The 17552-nt window shown below is 39.7% G+C and overlaps 1 protein-coding gene across 3 annotated transcripts in view; it reads right to left on the bottom strand.

Moving 5' to 3' along the window:
* Nucleotides 1-17552, bottom strand: part of FBXW7 (F-box and WD repeat domain containing 7) — a 176999-nt gene that overhangs the window by 131019 nt on the left and 28428 nt on the right. The window lies entirely within an intron of this gene.

Raw genomic sequence — 17552 nt, 5'->3', positions numbered from 1 at the left:
TAATTAGAGCCAGATTCATACTTCCAAAGCATAACATTTAACAGGAAAAAAAAAACGCCCAACATTTAATAGCAACCCATAAAGAACTATACTCCATACTCTCCTCTAAGCACCAACTTGGACCATGTTTAGCACGGACCAAACTCTCAGGGAATGCATTAAAGCATATGTGTTAATGTATTATTCTAAGTGACCATCAGGAAAGGGGATAGGCTGACAAATGAGATGTTACATCTTTGAGCATCTAGCAGTTTCAGAGCAACTCGAGGCTGCAATCAAAACATCCATTAGAGTGCTCCACGTTTCAGAACAAGCAAGCAAGTGGTTGTCAGTGCAGCCAGTAAATCACCTGATCCTATTACAAAATCAATTACTGCAGCACATTTCTATTGCTACACAACCTGATAATGGCAAAATGATATTGGATAGCTACTCAAGGTCAAGAAAACTGTCAAAAATATCTAAAATTTGGTTTTCTATCTCTTAAATCCAAATTATACAGCATCCTTTTAATGATATAGTTAAAATTAAAAATATAATTACCTTCTTCGGCTGATTGAGACATTCAATGGATAGTCTCTGCAACTGCTCTGATGTATGACTGCAAACCAGAAGATTGGAGCAGCAGGTCGAACAGCCAAGCCTCTTCATTAAAGAAGAAATAATGCTGCAGCCACAGCCACACATTGACTTGCTCATCAGATGAGTTTATTCTTAAAGAAATTAGGACCAGTACTGTCCCATAAACTCTCAAAATTGGCCAGCTGCCTCATTCTGCAGCTCCCTGGCTGAAATTAAGACTGCTAAACAGAGAGGGAAGAAAAAAAAAAGAAAAGAAAAAAAAAAAAGAAGAAGAATGTTTCTCAAAAAAAAAGTCAGCCAGCCTCATCAGCAGGTAATACCTTGCATTTAAAAAATGCGTGCGTTTTTCCCTCTACTCCTCTTTGCAAAGTAAGCTGCTTCAAAAAGACAGACAGCTGTCTAACAGAGGAGCAATTTCAGGGATGGCAGTCTCTCAAAACTGCTTGCTGACTACTCCGTCTCCGGCTGTTGTCACTTCCAGCGTGTTTTGCCCTCCCCAGCAGCGCAGCCCAGCCAGCCTGGGCCGTGGCCAGAGGAGGCTGTGCCAGCCCGGAGCTGCGCGCCCCACCCACGCGCTGGCCCACGGACCCGCCACGGCCAGGGCACACAGCAGGTGCCTCCCTGCCTGCACACCTTTGGGGCTGCCAACCTGCTGGAACGCCTCTGCTGCAAAAGGACCTTCCCATCACACAGGGGAATGATGATGTTTGACTGCTACACTCTCAGACTGACTACCGGAAGCGTCTGGGGAAAAAGTCTTCTTGGAAAGTCAGAATGCGTGAGAAAAATGCTGTCCAGGTCTACCAGATCCTGAAATAAGAATGGCTGCTACAAAGCTACGAGAGTGAGAACATCAGGAAAAGCCAACATAAATTTGAACCCGGGAAGAAAGAAGCATGAAAGGATTTGCAGTAGAATGTCCAAAGGTAGCACAACCAAATCTCAAAGCAAGTTGGAGGAAGATTGTGTAAACAGCTTTAACAAAGTCTGCAAGGAGCTCTTTGCTCTGAGAAAAACAAAAAATGCAAAACTAATTCAAATGAGCAGTGAGACATAAACGGGTCTCCTAACCTTTAAAAAAAAGCATATTCTGCTCAAAAGACAACATTGAATACCCCCCAAATTTAACACACAAAATAACCTACTGCTGGAAAACATCTTCTCGTTTACAAGAGTTAATGATGCAGTAACTATATACTTTTGATTTTTCATAGGAAAAAAATGCAAATAATATTGTAAAAGGCTCATTTTAATTGGCTTAAGATGGTATGGTATGCAATACTATTCCTGAAAGTAGAAGGTCTCACATTAACACAACTGCTTAAACTGATTATGGGATAATCTGACTTGAAATAATTGTCACTTACATTTATAGAGCTATCAGTGCTTGCTCAAAAGCATCCTTTTCAGCAAAAGGTTAAGAAAAATACAAGTGATGTGAAAGCAGCTGAAAAAAACTTCTCGCTTTCACAATGCATTGAAGCCTTAATTTCTCTTCTGCTCCCTCCCCTCTCTATTCTGTCTCTTCCTCCCTCCCTTTCCTGGGTTTAAAGCTGAACTGAGCCTCTCCCTTCACCTTGCTTTGCCCTTTTTATATTTATGTTCCTATTAAATCGATTTCCAGTAGTATCCATATACAAGCATGCACAACAAATTGAATGGCAAAAAAACCCCTTCCACAGATAAAGACTACAGATGCAAACAAGCAAAATAATGCAGTAACCTTTTACTCGCCTGCTGGAGGTACTGTCTGCTGCATAGAATTTTAAATCCTCATCTGCAGATGCAATTGAGCTGGCATTGCCAAGGACTTTGCTCTTCCCGTGCTGATTCTACATGGCTATTCATCGAAAGAGCACATTATATAGAACATTTAAAGTAATATCTGGTGAAATTTCTTAAATGTCTTGAAAGCAACCAACTTCCAAAAAAAGCAGCTATAGCTCTGACCAGCCACATTTCAGAGATCTCTCAGACACATTACTGAATAAAGTCTACTGCTGATGCATGCTTGCCAGCAATGTGCAGGATGTGGAAGCAGAGAGAGCTAATGAAAAAAAATTAATACACAGATTTAAAGTGCAAGGATCATGTTCCCATGCTCAACATTTCACATGTCCTGCATACCACAAAAATCTCTTTACAGAAGCATCTATTGTTTATAGGGCTACGAAAACGTTGAAAGCAGCCCCCACATCCCCTTGCTTCAAATCCTGGTCTTTCAGTAGACTACAGATCAGTTCTTACACAAGTGCTCCTACTGTACCTGTATTTCTGATATATAAACTAGCCTTTTCCTTTGGTAGCTTGTAGTTAAGGATTACACCGACATACTTCTTAACAAGAAACAGACTAAAGGAAAGCATCAATATTTGGGATAATGGTTTCAAGCCTAATAGGGTTAGGAAGTACAAGGGTACTTCACTAGAATTTGTATTACTCCGTGTAGAGATGAAGCGCCAGCAGTGCAGCCCGCTATTTATTATTTATGAATCCTTCCTCTCCTCGAGTCAGCTTCCTTAATGTACTATTGATCCCCTGGTGCATGCAGATAGAGCCAGTGACTGACAGCCACAGCTTCACAGAAGAAGTATCTGCAACATAAATTAATATTTTTAAAAATATCAAAGTCACTTTACTGGGGGGTGGGGGAAGGGTGTGTTTCTATCTATGGACAGCAGAATTGAAGTCCTATTCATAGTGACATAATTAATAGAAGAACAAAAACATCAAAAACATCCTATAGTGCCACTTAAAACACTAAGATAGATTTGCTTAAATTTTACATTGGTGTCACCAGTTTATTTTGTTTAATTTTTCTTGTGCCTGATCAACAAAACTTCCAATAAAACTTTATTCCCTATGTTTCACCTGAAATTAAATTGCTTGCTATGAATCTTTTTCTTACATCCCTTTTCCTAACCAAAGTAATAATTGTATCCTGTTCTCCATAATATGCATTGACAGGACAGACAACACAACCTCTTCAGAACTGTGGTTACCTTTTCCATCATTATCTTAGCTCTCATGACTAGCACAAACTCGGTCAAGTCCAAACTTCAAAGCAGAGCAGGGTTGCTTATGGTTATAAAGAAACATTTATCATGCTAACAAATCTTTCTTGCATATTCTTCATCACAAGCCACAGACTATTTCTCTTTAAAAAAAAAAAATGCAAAGGAGACATGATTTTATGCTAAGCTAAGGCCATGCTCTCCTGTATGCAAAATCTCAATAGGCAGGCAGCCAGACACACTCTTAAGCACTGATGAAATATCACTTGGACAGAGTGGAAAAGGCAGGACACAATGAAAAGTGTAAGTACCAACTAAAAAAAAAGTGCAGAATAGATATACATATAGAAACAATACATAAATTATGAAATATAGTTAGTGAACAAATAATCAAACAAATACAACTTTGAACTGGTGGGAAGCAGCCTGTGATCAGTAATAAAGAATTAGGATAAAATCACTATACTATATACAAGATATTGTAAAGTTTAAATGTCTAAACTTATTGTGAAGTTCTCAACACACAACACACTTGACACACAGTAAGATGCTCAAACTGAAAAAAACCAACAGGTTTATTTGTTACATATTTAGAATAAAGCAAGAGAATGCAAGAGAAGCTAAAACTTCAATAGGTTTAGTAGGATGGAAGATACTTTTCACAACAGCCAAATGAGTTTTAAGGCAACTCTCCAAAAGATAGTTGGAAGCACTAGAGACCCTGGAGCTTGCCACACAACATGGCAAGCTCCCCTGTTCTGTCTGCTGAAAGTTCCATTGCCTTGAAAAACAAATCCAACATGCACAGCAACCCCCTTTTCAATACCTGGCCAAGAAAGGGTTGGCTGTATGCTTCCTTCAAATGAATAGATCTTCTCAAAGTTATGCTCAAATTGTTGCTTAATTTTTTTTTAAAGCTGCTTTCAATACATACCTAACTTATAATACAGCCAGAATATATTTGTTTGTGCACAGCAAAATTACCACAAGATCAGAATGCAGGCTTCTTGAAAGCAATCTGAATAAAGTTTTACAAATCTAATTAAGATAATAGAAGAACTTGTAGCTCTATAAACTCAGCCTAAGCTACATTTTTCTTCATAATCCAAAAGCTGCTTTATTGGTACATATAAAAGAACTAAGACTTCTTTCATACACCAGTACAATAGGTATATAGGTAAAACATAAAATAGCTTCTAATCTAAGGTTTGCTCCTGGTAATAAAAACTTTGAAATCCTACACTGAGAGAAGCAGCAAATTGCTTTAAAAATTACATCATCTGCTGAGCTCTCAAGATTGCAACTTAAAGATGTGAAAATGGTCTTTGGGTATTTGAGTTCTCATGTCAGAGATAATAAAACAAAACAGAAATTTAAAAAACACCATCACAATAGAGGAGTACACTGCCCCTGCTACAGACAGATTTCAAAGCAGTTATGGGAAAGATATAAGAAGGCATGACCATTTTCACCTAAGGCACCATGTAACAGAAATGGTGGATTTCAGCTTCATCAGCTTTTCTCAAGGCCCTTTCCTTCTTTTTGGGGTGGGGAGAGATGAATGGATAATCTCAGGCTCATTCTTTCCCCTCTTGCACAAGAGGAATCACCAAAAAAAAAAAAACCACCCAATAAAAGCATTGAAAAAGACAACTCTTTGTTCCAAAACTGCAATTTTATGCAGGACAAAAAGAGGCTGCGCCTTCTAAGACCCCATCTCACACCCAACCACCTTTGTTTTCTAACAAAGTCTTTCTCATTCCATGTGTTCAGTTGCCTCTATCGAAGGCAAGCAAGGAAACAAGCAAGAGAGAAGGCCAAAATGAAAACAAAACCCACATCACCAACATTTCTTTGACTGTGACTAATTCCTCCAGCCTCTGGTCCTGCCTCTCTAGCTAACTTCCCTAATTTTGCTTTTCAGATGAATTATATTTACCTTTTCACTTGGTCTGACTACCTTAGCAAAAAAATCATACCCCTTTAACAATTCCCAGCACCTGCTAAAACATGAGAAAGTCCTTTCTACCATCTTCCAGCTATGGGAGACAATAAAAGGTTTAGCTCACACAGTGAGTACAGTCTAATGAGGGCAATCAGTGCAGGGCTTGTGAGATGGCTCCTGGGAGAGCAGGAGATGATCCAGTGGCAGATTTCTGAACGCCTTTTCTAGTGGGCTTAAGAACAACAGAATTCATCATTTGGCTAGGGAGCTAAAATCACTTAGCTTGAGTGGTGCTGTTGATAGACACGTGGTTCCTGGCATTAGATAGGAAGCCTACACTTGAGTCATGAACACAGGCAGCAGCAACCCCTCACACCCAATTATGGATGGAGCTCTTACAGCTAAATACAGGGACATCTGCACAGGGCTGTTCCTCTCCTCCAGGAATGGACTTACAGCTTAACTGTAGTCTCTACTTTCCCTTCTCTTCTTGCCACTTCCATAAAATCTACATGTAAAAGACAGTTTTCTACACAGCACTGGAAAAAGCTGGAGTTTATGAACTAATTGAATACAAAAACTCAGCAATGCTTCAAGTAAAGAATAAATTCATACTACCATATACTACCTGCACATATTCAGTGTACTGAAAATATTAGATCATAAGTATTAAAAGTCATTGAACCCCCATGTGCCTGTTTTTAACTGATGGTGATTTTCTTCCTTTAGAGCTTTGAGAAAGAGTTTGGGATAAGCATTTATCTGACTTCCAGATGTTGAAATATTAACTGTTTTCCTCAGAGGTAACCCTCAGGGCAAGCACTGAACATTTCTTTCCTTCAGAGCTCTTGTTTCAGGCTAGCTGCTTATTTAAGAAGAAACACTATCAATTTATGCTTGGTACTTCTTTTTTAAGGTGACTTACTTATGAGAGTTACCCCTTTTTCAAGCAATGGCAGTGAAACAAAATCCCACAATACTGTAAAAGAAAACTGACATCTTACAGAAAGAGGGATGCTACTACAACACCTTAGCTTGCACTAAGTATCCAGAGGAAGCAAGTAGCTTGCCATCTGATTGCAGATTTCAGAGCCACCCACTTCCATTGCTACTGATGGAAACAAGGATGAGGACAACCAGCTTCTCAATGCAGACACACTGTCACATCTGTCAGGGTGGTGAATTTTCCTCAAACAGCACAGAAGAACAACCAGGCAATTCCTGCTACACCCTTGGAAGAAAATGCTGCTGGCCTGGTGAGGCTGAAATATGAATCTTAAATGGTAGTTTTCAAACCCTTCATGTAGCATTGCCAGAAGTAACATTGCCCAGAATTTGCATCTAACCCCTGGTGCCCTTGTTTCCCTGGGGCGAATGGGGAGGGATGAGAAATAACAGGGACATAATCTTATGTGTCACAAAAGCCTGATGCTTACAGAATATCAGCAGACTGACTCCCCTGCCTCTTCACAGGTAGGTCATGCTAAGTGACAAGGAAGGTGTGACCACACTCCTTCCCTGCTACTGGAAAAAATACCACATCATCCAGCAAGGTGTATTTCTAGGAAGAACAAGCAAAACACAAGAAGCAGTCTGTGGCAAAACAGTCAACCATTTGATGCAGAAATTATCATGTCAAATCACACAATAAAGTAAGACCTGCAATTCTTTTTGTTCACTGTAATTTCAAGCAATATTCAGAATGAACAGATTCTTCTAAAAATGCAATTTACTCTCATTCATAATCTAGGTCTTCATAGAGCTGCAGATAGAGGTTAGCTTTATGAAACTCAGTTTTTCAGCAACATTTTTGAAAATGCCAAAGCAAGCAAAAAATAACACACCAAAAGCAAGAGACATGGAAATTATCCATGTCAAAGATATGGTGTGAAAGATAGCGAACCTTCACTTTTGATTAACCAGCAGGAATACTTCAAATAGGAAACCTTACAGGTCAATTTCAAAGTTCAAGAGAGAAGGACAGAAGGCGTACAAAGATCAGCATTTCCACTATATCTCACTTTAAATCAAGAAACACAACAATGGAGCCATTCTAATCCTCTATCCTCCTCAGACTGCATGAAACTAGTGGATTGGCATTTATTGTGCTTGAGACATAAAAAACTCAGAGAAGACTGGCGACTTCAAATAAAAACTAACAACATTAACATAACCATTATCAAATAACAGATATTTTTCCCCATTTCTCAACTGTAGCCCCACCTGCAGGCTTACACTAAGGCAAAATACTATAAACACTGCCTTTTGAAATACTGTCTGAAAAGTCATTATTCACTGCCAAGTGCATTTTCATTAACCCTTTGGGAAGTCATGGTCCAGATCTTTCTGCACAACTTTACCCATAGCTACAGTTAATAACATCTGTATGAATGAACTACATGGGAAAATGCTAGCTTAACACCAGCAGGTCATGAAAGTTTAAAAAACTACTTTTACTTTAGATTCTAATTAATTACAACACAATTACATTCTATGTCCTTGTCAGCTTTCTCGATAGGAGGAGCAGGCCACATGTAACAGCAGAAAACATTAACAGATGTTGATGCAAGAGGGAAAAAAGCATTTTGCCTGTTCACTTTTTTAATATGAGATCATCAATCTGGTAATCCTAGAAAGGGAACTGTGTCTTCCAGCTAAAAAGAAAGTTAAGGTAGTTCAAAGCTATCAGCCAGAGAGTGGGAATTTTGCAAACTGTATTTTGCAAAGAGAAGAGAATGCGTCACATTTTAACAAAATAAACTAAATGAACTTCATCTTTAAAAATGAAATAGATAAAAATACAAAGTACAATCTAATCAAGATAATAAACAGAAACGACGCTCTTTCATCAGCTTCCTCCTAACAAACAAATATGCATATATTTAGATACAGTGCAGAATTTTTTCACAAAAATACATAGTATACCCATTCTTAAATTGAGGTTGAGTAGCAAGGAACAACTTACAAGGACATTCTGTGTTTATGACTGTTACATACTGAACCTCTTAATATACCTTCTACTGCTTTCATCTATGCCAAAAGCAAAGAGTGATTCAGAAAGGTCTGAGGAAATAGTTAATCTTTCCTAAACTATCAAATGTATGTGTCAATTTATTCACAGCATCCAAGAAAAATGACAATTAGCTTCTCCCTACCTCTGTATGCCATGCCATGGTATTTTCTACACAGAAAAATCCAGGTATTATCATGCTTGAGCTTAACCTAGACAACACCTGCTACAACAGCAGTACAGATGCTTCACTACAAGCCTTAAGTGTGTGCCAGAACACAAAACTGAAGAAATCTCCATCCCTAATGACAGGAGCTAAGCATACACCAGCACAGGGGCATTAACTTCCACTACAGTCACATCCTGAATTTTACTGAACTAGGGCAGCCCAGTGTCAGCCCGGCTCATGGCAGGGAAATTCTCCTGAGGCTGCTGCAGGCTGACAGGCAGTGACAGCAGAACCACTTACACTAGCTTCAAAAACATACTTCATTCCCCTCTCAAGTGTTTCCATCCCCATGTCACCCTTGGCCTTGTGCTGGCACAAGAATCTGCGGAGATTGCACAAGCACTTTAGATGCTATTGAGATAATTAATTTTATCCTGCAACCATTCTGAAATCTAGATCACTGCACAGATGCTCCAAAACTTCTAGAAGTCAAAAGTCAGAAGCTGATCAGCAGAATTTACTTCAGAAACACTGCCTACTTAAAGTGTTTAAAAATTGTAGCCTAACACTTGTTTCAATCTTAGAAGCATTGTTGCTTATGCCAGGTTACAGAGTCATTGATTCCTTGTTTCAAACTCTTCTCCCCTCCATAGAGAGGGGAATACAGAGGTATGATTGTTCATTTAGCTAGACAGAGAAAAATAAGAAATTTTGGATTTGGATTAAAAAAAAAAAAGGGAAAGAAAAAGAAAAGGAAAAAAAAATGGCCACACTTCATAAGATGGCCAGTCTAAATCAGAGTGCTAGGCTGCATGACTCCACCACACAATACAGAAGGGGCGGTGACATGGAGGGTAGAATACGGCCAGGGGAGGAGGTTAGGGAAATCCAAATCCAAATCCATGGATGTCAAATACCACATTGATGAAATCACTTGTTGCTCTGTTCCTCACTTCCTTGTCAATAAAACTGGAATAATGCTTATTATGTTTATGGCGTTTGGGTAAAGCAAGGAAGTTAAAGACTAAGTTATTTGCTTACTATATTATTAAAGAACAGATAGGAAAGGAAGGATACAATTCTTCTTGAAAGCAGGACAAGAAAAAGACAGCTAACACTAGCTGTAGCTTTTCTTCCTTTTCCTGTGACCAAAGTATAGGAGAAATAGTTGTTAAGGGGTTTGACATGCTACAGACAGCTTGTCAAGGAGAAGAAAACTCAAAAACTGTAAAGCCACAGCAATAAGCATTCCAAACCCTGCTCAGAGGAAGCTTGAGCTGGATGTGATCTGATGTGCTACTAAAAGCACCCCAGGCATTTAATTGTCCACAGCTGCCATTGCATTAGAGCAGCAACTGGACCCACCATCAGGGGAAGAAGAGAACTGAGAATAAGCACCCTAGTGATCCAGAATGATCAACCATCAATGTAACATCCTAAACAGATTTCATTCCATATTACCAAAACCAGATTTTACTTCTAAATTACTACCAGTTCTTTGGTTTTAAGGCTCTTTATTTTCTTGTATGTTAACAAGATTTAATTAATATCAAGATGTGAAAGACCAAGTAAGTAGTGAGGTTCTCTGTGCACATATTGGGAGCCCAGTTTCACATATAGGCATTCCTGCAACCACTTAGCAGTAAGCAGCCAGAGCAGACAAAGCAAGCATACAAAGTCATGAAAGGTTTAATAACTTCAAATTATTAACTGAAAGCAGAAATACAAGAATCTTGCAAAATTCACATCTGATTACATGACTTTTAACAGTTTGCATTCTTATAATTAAGCCAAAGTATTCAATTCCTCTAAAGTTCTGAAAATCTTTGGTCCCAGAATACCTGATTTATAAGTCATCTTTAGAATATGGGACTAATTGGTTTTCAAACTTCAGGAACTACTTACTCCCTAAAGTAAGATCAAGACACAGTGCTGGGATATATTTTGTACAATGCATCCTAGGCAACCCATTCCCAGTTCAGTTCCTTAAACATTATGCTGAAGAACATAAAACCTACAGGATAGCACTGGATCTTGTTTGGTTTGCTTGGTTTATTCTTCATTGTTTGGGGATTCACTTTTTTCCTCTTTTAGTTAGTTGGCAGTGGGTGAGAAGATGACAATGACACCAAGACCTTTCAGGACATAAAAAAGAGGCAATTGCTATTCATTTCTGTAGTCTCCATTCAAACCAAATCTCATTTCATTTGTTGTAGCACTGTAAATAGAGTGCTTTAGGACTGACAGGGTGAAGTCACAGTTTGCTCATGCTGGTATTTTTGTCTGCCATAACCTAACTAAATCAACTTCAAGTAAACTAAATGCTTTAGTTAATTAATCAGTGTAACCAATTTAGCATTTTCCATTTACACCTAAGAATTCATACACTAGAAAATTCCACTCCCTCCCTTTTTGTTAGCTGGTCTAATAAGGGATATTACTCTTCTTTCCTCTCCTGCCCCTCCTCTCTGCACAAGCCTGGTTCTATTCTCACTCTTCTATCCCATCACAGCTGCAATGCTGTTATGATCTGCTGCATCCACTCCTCAGGATGGCTAGTACACCCTGTGTCTCATGCATTCCTCAACAGAAAAATATCAAGTAATCCCAAAACTCTTCGGCATTAAGCTTTCAAACTGACATGAGAAAAATTAGATACAATCTGGGCTCAAATATTGCATTTCTCAGTGACTAAAACAGAAATCAACAAGACACCAGGAAACGTTCTCTCCCGTATTTTCTTGGAGTTTTTAACTGAAGTGTCTTGGAGCCTTCCAATTGATCTATCTTCAGTGTTTCAGTTTTACAAAAACATTAAACTTCTATATTTCATTAGCTAGGAATAACTTTGCTAAAACACTCAAATACTATTATCTGCTGATGTTGTTCCACATGGACCCCAGTGATACAACCAGGAGCATGTGAGGAGCATGAAGGATTATAGAGCCCTGAGAGTGACAGTTAGGAACTCCGGAGCACAGGTAGATTTTTATAATCAATCTTCCCAGGCAAATGGATTTGAAAGGGCCAGTTGAATCTGGAAAATCACAAAATAGTTCCTGGACTGGTGCCACTGCCAGGGGCTCAGCTACCTGGACCATGGGACTTGCTTTGAGAAACCTGGTTCTACCAGGGGCTGATGTGGTTCATCTGTGAGAGAAGGGGAAGTACGTCTTCAGTCATAGCCTCAACAGTACAGGGAAAAGGGCTTTAAACCAACAGTGCTGGGGGTGAGGAACTTCAATTTATCCCACTGATACCAGTTTGATGTCAGTGCCAGCAAAAGAAGCCCAGAGCCTGGAGCAGGGTCACAAGTCAGTCAGAGAGAACCTGAAGGGCACGACAAGGCAATTCCAGCCACTTCAGACATTAAGCTGGCTTCATGGTGGGCCCAACTGAAATGCTTCTATGCAAACACAGGCAGCGTGGGGAATAAACAAAAAGAATTTGCTGCGATCTTACTGGCACCATGCAGATGTAGTGGGATAGCTCCTATGACTGGAGTGCTGGAATGGAAGGATACAGGCTCTTAAGGAAGGACAGGTGGAGTAGACAAGGAGGGGTGTTGCCCTCTGTGTTAGTGGCCGGCTGGAGTGCATGGAGGTCTGCCTGTGGATGCGTGAGGAGTTGATCCAGATGTGGGTCAGGATTAAAGGGAGGGCAGGGACAGGTGCAAAGCACAACATCCTTGTCTTGTAACTGGAGAAACATTGATTTGACAGGTGGACTGCTCAGTGGGTAAGGAACTGCCTGAATGGTTGCACTCAAAGAGTTGTGGTCAACAGCTCAACATCTAAGTGTAGACCAGTGATAAGTGGGGTACTTCAGGGGCTGGAATTGGGATCAGCACTGTTTGACAGCTTTGTTGGTGATCTGGACAGTGGTACTGAATGCTCCCTCACCAAGTTCACTGACAACACCAACCTGTGTGGTGTGATCAGCACTTTGCCACTCCAGAGGCATCTGGGCAGGCTGGAGAGGTGTGGCCATCTGACAAGCGCAAGGTCCTGCACCGGGGTGAAGGCAACCAATACAGGCTGGGCAGAGAATGGATTGAGATCAGCCCTGAGAAGAAAGACTTGGCGGTGTTGGTTGAGGAGAAGCTCAGCATGACTCACAAATGTGCACTTGGCAGCCCAGAAAACCAACTGTATTCTAAGGCTGCATCAGAAGCAGCGCAGCCCACAGGGCAAGGGAGGGGATTCTGCAAAATTGTGGACCTATTAGAACAGGGTCAGCAGAGATCCAGAAACATGTTCAGAGGGCTGAAGCACCTAGCTTCTATCAGGACAGGGTGAGAGAGCTGAGGTTGCTCAGCCTGGAAAAAAAGAGGGCTCTGAGGAGGCCTTACTGCATCCTTCCAGCACCTAAAGGGGGCCTTCAAGAAATCTGGACAGGGATTTTTTTATGACACATGTGGAGATAAGACAAGGAAGACTGGTTCTAAACTGAAAAAGAATATATTTAGGAAAAAACTCTTTACTGAAATGGTTGTGAGGCACTGGCACAGGCTGCTCAGAGAACCTGCAGATGCCTCATCCCTGGAAGTGGTGAAGGTGAGGCTGGATGAGGCTTTGAGCAACTTGGTCTACTGGAAGGTTTCCTGCCTATAGTGAAGGGAGTCAGAACTAGATAATTGTAAGGCCACTTCCAACAAAAAACATTCCAGGATTCTGCAATGAATGACACTGAATATTAGTCTCCCTAGCTAAGTAGCAGAATCTTTGAAGCATGTCAGAATGTCAGATAATCTGAAGTTTTTTTAGGCACTCTCCATGGAATCTGAAAGGTATATTTTTTCAGCTTCCCACTGAGTTTATATTCCTAGCCCCCTAGTTTTTCTAAAGTTTGCAATTTGTGTGCAATGTAAATCAGTCACATACTGAACCCATTAGCAAAAATACTGGGGCACTGAGGAGCAGTGCCATTTACACCTCTAGGTATAAATGATGCCCATAACTATGTCAAGCCATCCTCCTCACAGTTTTTAACTGGAAGTTTTTATTTTTATTTTAGCATTTCCTAAGGTTCAAAAGTTCACACAAACTTAAGGAAGTGGTTCCCTTAAATTTTTCCCATAAGAATAATTTTCTATTGAAGTTTATATTCAGCTAAATATTTCATCATCCTCCAGTTGCAGGCAAATCAGCATATACTTCACAACTTCGGTTAAAGAGACAACTGCAAGTATGTTATTAAATATTCATATATTTTGTGCAACTGAAACTGAATTATAAAAGTGGCTTTCTGACCCAAACTAAATTGGTGCTTGTTTACCTTGAAAATGCCTGGCTGTAAGTTGCAGCAGTTGAGGAACTGCTTCATAAGCAGCTCGGTCCACAACACAGACAGAGGTGTTCTGTTGTATCATTAGCTCTCTCACTCAATTAAGACCATTCCAGCAGGCAGTCTCAGGACGAGCTTAGTCCTTGAGGTATTCTGGAAAAGTTCTTCTTTTGCCATCTCTGGAAGCAGACAGCAGTGGCCACCACCAAAACAACCAGGCTGTTTTGTGTCAGGGCAACACAGATGCTCTTCAGCTTTATCTCACTGGAGGCAGGTCACCCTCCCAAAGTCCATTTAAGGAAAAAGACTACAAGCAGCAGCACTTTCTTCACAAGCATTAAAAACAAAGGCCTGGCTATCATTTTAAATCACTAGCTGCAGTGTTCTCTTGTAAAAAGACTTTGACAGCTGAAGAATATTTTGTATGATGTTCAGCTGTGGAACAAAGTGGAGTAATATCCATGAAGAACCCCCATGGAAATATACTTGTGCATTCCCAAAGACAAAAGGAAAAAAGTACGTGAAGTTACTAATTTGTGTTTTTTGAAGTGCTAAAGAACAGAATTCTAAATTCAATTTGCAATTGGTGTCTAATTAAGAAACACTCAGATCTTTCTGTGCATAATAGTTTAGTGAAAGTACCGTTTCATTTAATTATTCAAAATGCATCTAGCTCAAGATCTGAACAATAGAAAACATTACCCAAAAAGATTATAATATTTTTAATGGCGTTCCAAAGAGGATGCAAGAAAAAAACTAACAAAAAACCCAACCACAACATTGATTAATCTGCACTTACTACAACTACTTAATCATCAACAAAAAAACTGACCATCCCAGAAGACTATATTTAAAACAAAAACACAACCAAAAAACATTACTTTTTCACTGAGAATACTGAGTGAAGAAAAAATTAGGGTATTAAGTTTGTAGAAGAAAGCTACTTGTCAAGTTAAACCAGAGACAACTGGCAACTTGCTGGGCAACTTCACCTTTGCACCTTTTTAATTAAACATGTCAAATCATCAAAAACTGATTTTTATGAAAACTCTTTTGGAAATAATTAAAGCATTGTTTTAAGTTACCTTCCTTTTACTGCAAAGTATTATTGCTGACAAAGTTAACAATGAATACAATTCACAAACCAGATAACATAGGCACACAAAAGGTCCAAACAAGAGTCAGTCTTGATGGACAGATGAAAGCACGGAGGCTGCAAGACAGGGATGGTATTCCCAAAGTGAGCGTGACCCTTGTCCAAACCCATCAAGAGCAGCTCCCTTTAAAAAGCTCATTCATTAACTTCCAAGGGCTAATGACTCCAGTGTCTTCCAGGAAGGCAGCTAAGAGCTTTGCCAGTCTAGTCACTGCTGGCTGGCAGTTGAAGGAAAGGATGGGAGGTGCCTGTGCTCCCTTCCACAACTTATATCTCCTGTGGGACCAAAATTCCAAGTTTTGGAGTTCAACCTGCTTCATATTAAGTAGCACAGATTAAATAAGCGCTTGCCTAGATTTTAAAATACAAAAGACTAGTTTTAACAGTGGAGAGAACAAAGATTATTTACCATAATTGTCCCCTACTCCACCCTTGGCTCCACTGAAGACAAACTTCTCTCCAGATATCAAAAATGCCAAATATGTTTCCTTCTGAAAGCTACAATTCCCGTGAAGACAAGCATCTTCCTGCACTAATTTATACCAGACAGAGCTGCTTATACTGTACCAGTGCTCAAATTTATAAGCTTCTAGGTCCAACGTATTAATTTTCATGTCTTAAAATGAATAGACTAGAAATATTTTCAGGTACCTTCATGTGTTATGGGCCTTTTACTGTCATAGAAAAGTAACAAAGATATTTTTACACTGCATAACTGACAATCTACCCTGCAGAGAGCCTCTCTGGCAGACTCTTCTTGGAGACAGATAGTGATAGGATAAAGGCTACAAATGCAAGAACAGAAATTCTGACTATGTGTTCTGTAAAAAAGTCTTACATCACAGCCAAATATTGAAGCAGGCATTCTAGAGCAGCTGTGCAATACCTGGGCTTGGAGATATTAAAAACTTATCCTGGATAGCAATGCTGAGCAACTTTATCTAAGTTGGTCCTGCTTTGAGTGGGGGTCTGGACTGGCTGACCTCCAAAGTCCCTTCTAATCTAAATCGTCTTATGGCACCATGAAAAAAAATCGCCTTATGACTCCATGAAACTGAAAGGACAACTGGGGGGGAGGGGTGATGGTGGTGGTGTGTCAACTGTACCACATTGTAGAGCTATACATTAACATATATACCACCATACAGAAAGACGTTTGATTTTTGCCTGTAAAAAGAGAAGGGTTGCAGAAATCCTTAGTAATTTTTTTTAGACAGTCTACTCTGTCTCCCCAATGCTCTTCTGTTCCATCTCCTGATAATCAAAATTGAGCCTTTACAATGACAATAGTCAATACCATCTAATTAGCAAAAATTTCAATCTCAACTTTCTTATAAAAAGGTCGCCACTTGCTTTTACAACAGAAGACTGACAGACCTTTTTAAAATCTCACCAAATTAACCGTACTCAATGTTTTAATGATTTACAGTTGAGTGCCAAAAGAGGGGAAAGCCATAAGAGTATAAGCAGTACTATTGGAACGTATTGGAAGTGAAGACATAAATGAGGCCACTAGGAACACACCCAGAACCAGAAGGCTTTTCCTTCTGCAGCTGTGCAAGCAAACTGAAGCACACCCCAGCACTCCACCCAAAGAAGAGACAGGGAAACATGGGGGTATTTCTAATATATTTGTTTGGGGCTTAGTTACACTGATAGGTGTCAATAGCAGCTGATTTGCTGCCCTTTGACTCTCCATTGCATTAGTCCTTCAGCACTGAGCCTCTGGCCCCTACTACTGACTAGAGAGCAGGGTATTCATTCTCCTCAGAAAAAGAAAAAAAGATTAGACTAGTTTAAACTTAAGGGATTCTCAAGTGGTGTCTAATCCAACCTTCTATTTAAATGATGGTTCAATACTGAATTCAGATCAAGTTGCACAGGGGTTTGGCCAGTCATGGCTTGAAAACCTCCAAGGACCTGGTGGAAAGTCTGCACTTTGCAGTGCCGGTCTATTGATGTATATAAAAGCTTACCAATTAAGGATGTAAGAGAAAGGGAATACTGTAAGCAGAACTGAAACAGAATTCAATAAATGTAAATGCATGTGCAATTAGAAATGGAAAGGAGTCTAGTGAGTAACTGATTTTCAAAAATCCTGCCCAGTTTTCAACAATAAAGCGTTATATATTCACATTGTGTGAACACACAGAGGTTTTATATATACAAAAACAGTACAGAAAATATTTCAATATGGACAGGCATAGAGCCAAACACAGTTTGTGCCAACAGTCATGCTATCTCCTCTACTGCCTCCTGGAAGCACTGCCCAAACACTTTTGAAATGCCTTGTTGTACAAGAATATAATTCAGCATGCAGCAATAGTCCGAGACTGATACAGCAACAGCAAAACTGCATTTGTAAAGGCCTGTTAAAAGGACACTGCAGC

This window comes from Fringilla coelebs (assembly GCF_963513975.1).
Source record: "Fringilla coelebs genome assembly, chromosome: 4".
Taxonomy (NCBI): domain Eukaryota; kingdom Metazoa; phylum Chordata; class Aves; order Passeriformes; family Fringillidae; genus Fringilla; species Fringilla coelebs.
This window is presented reverse-complemented; position numbering and strand designations above follow the sequence as displayed.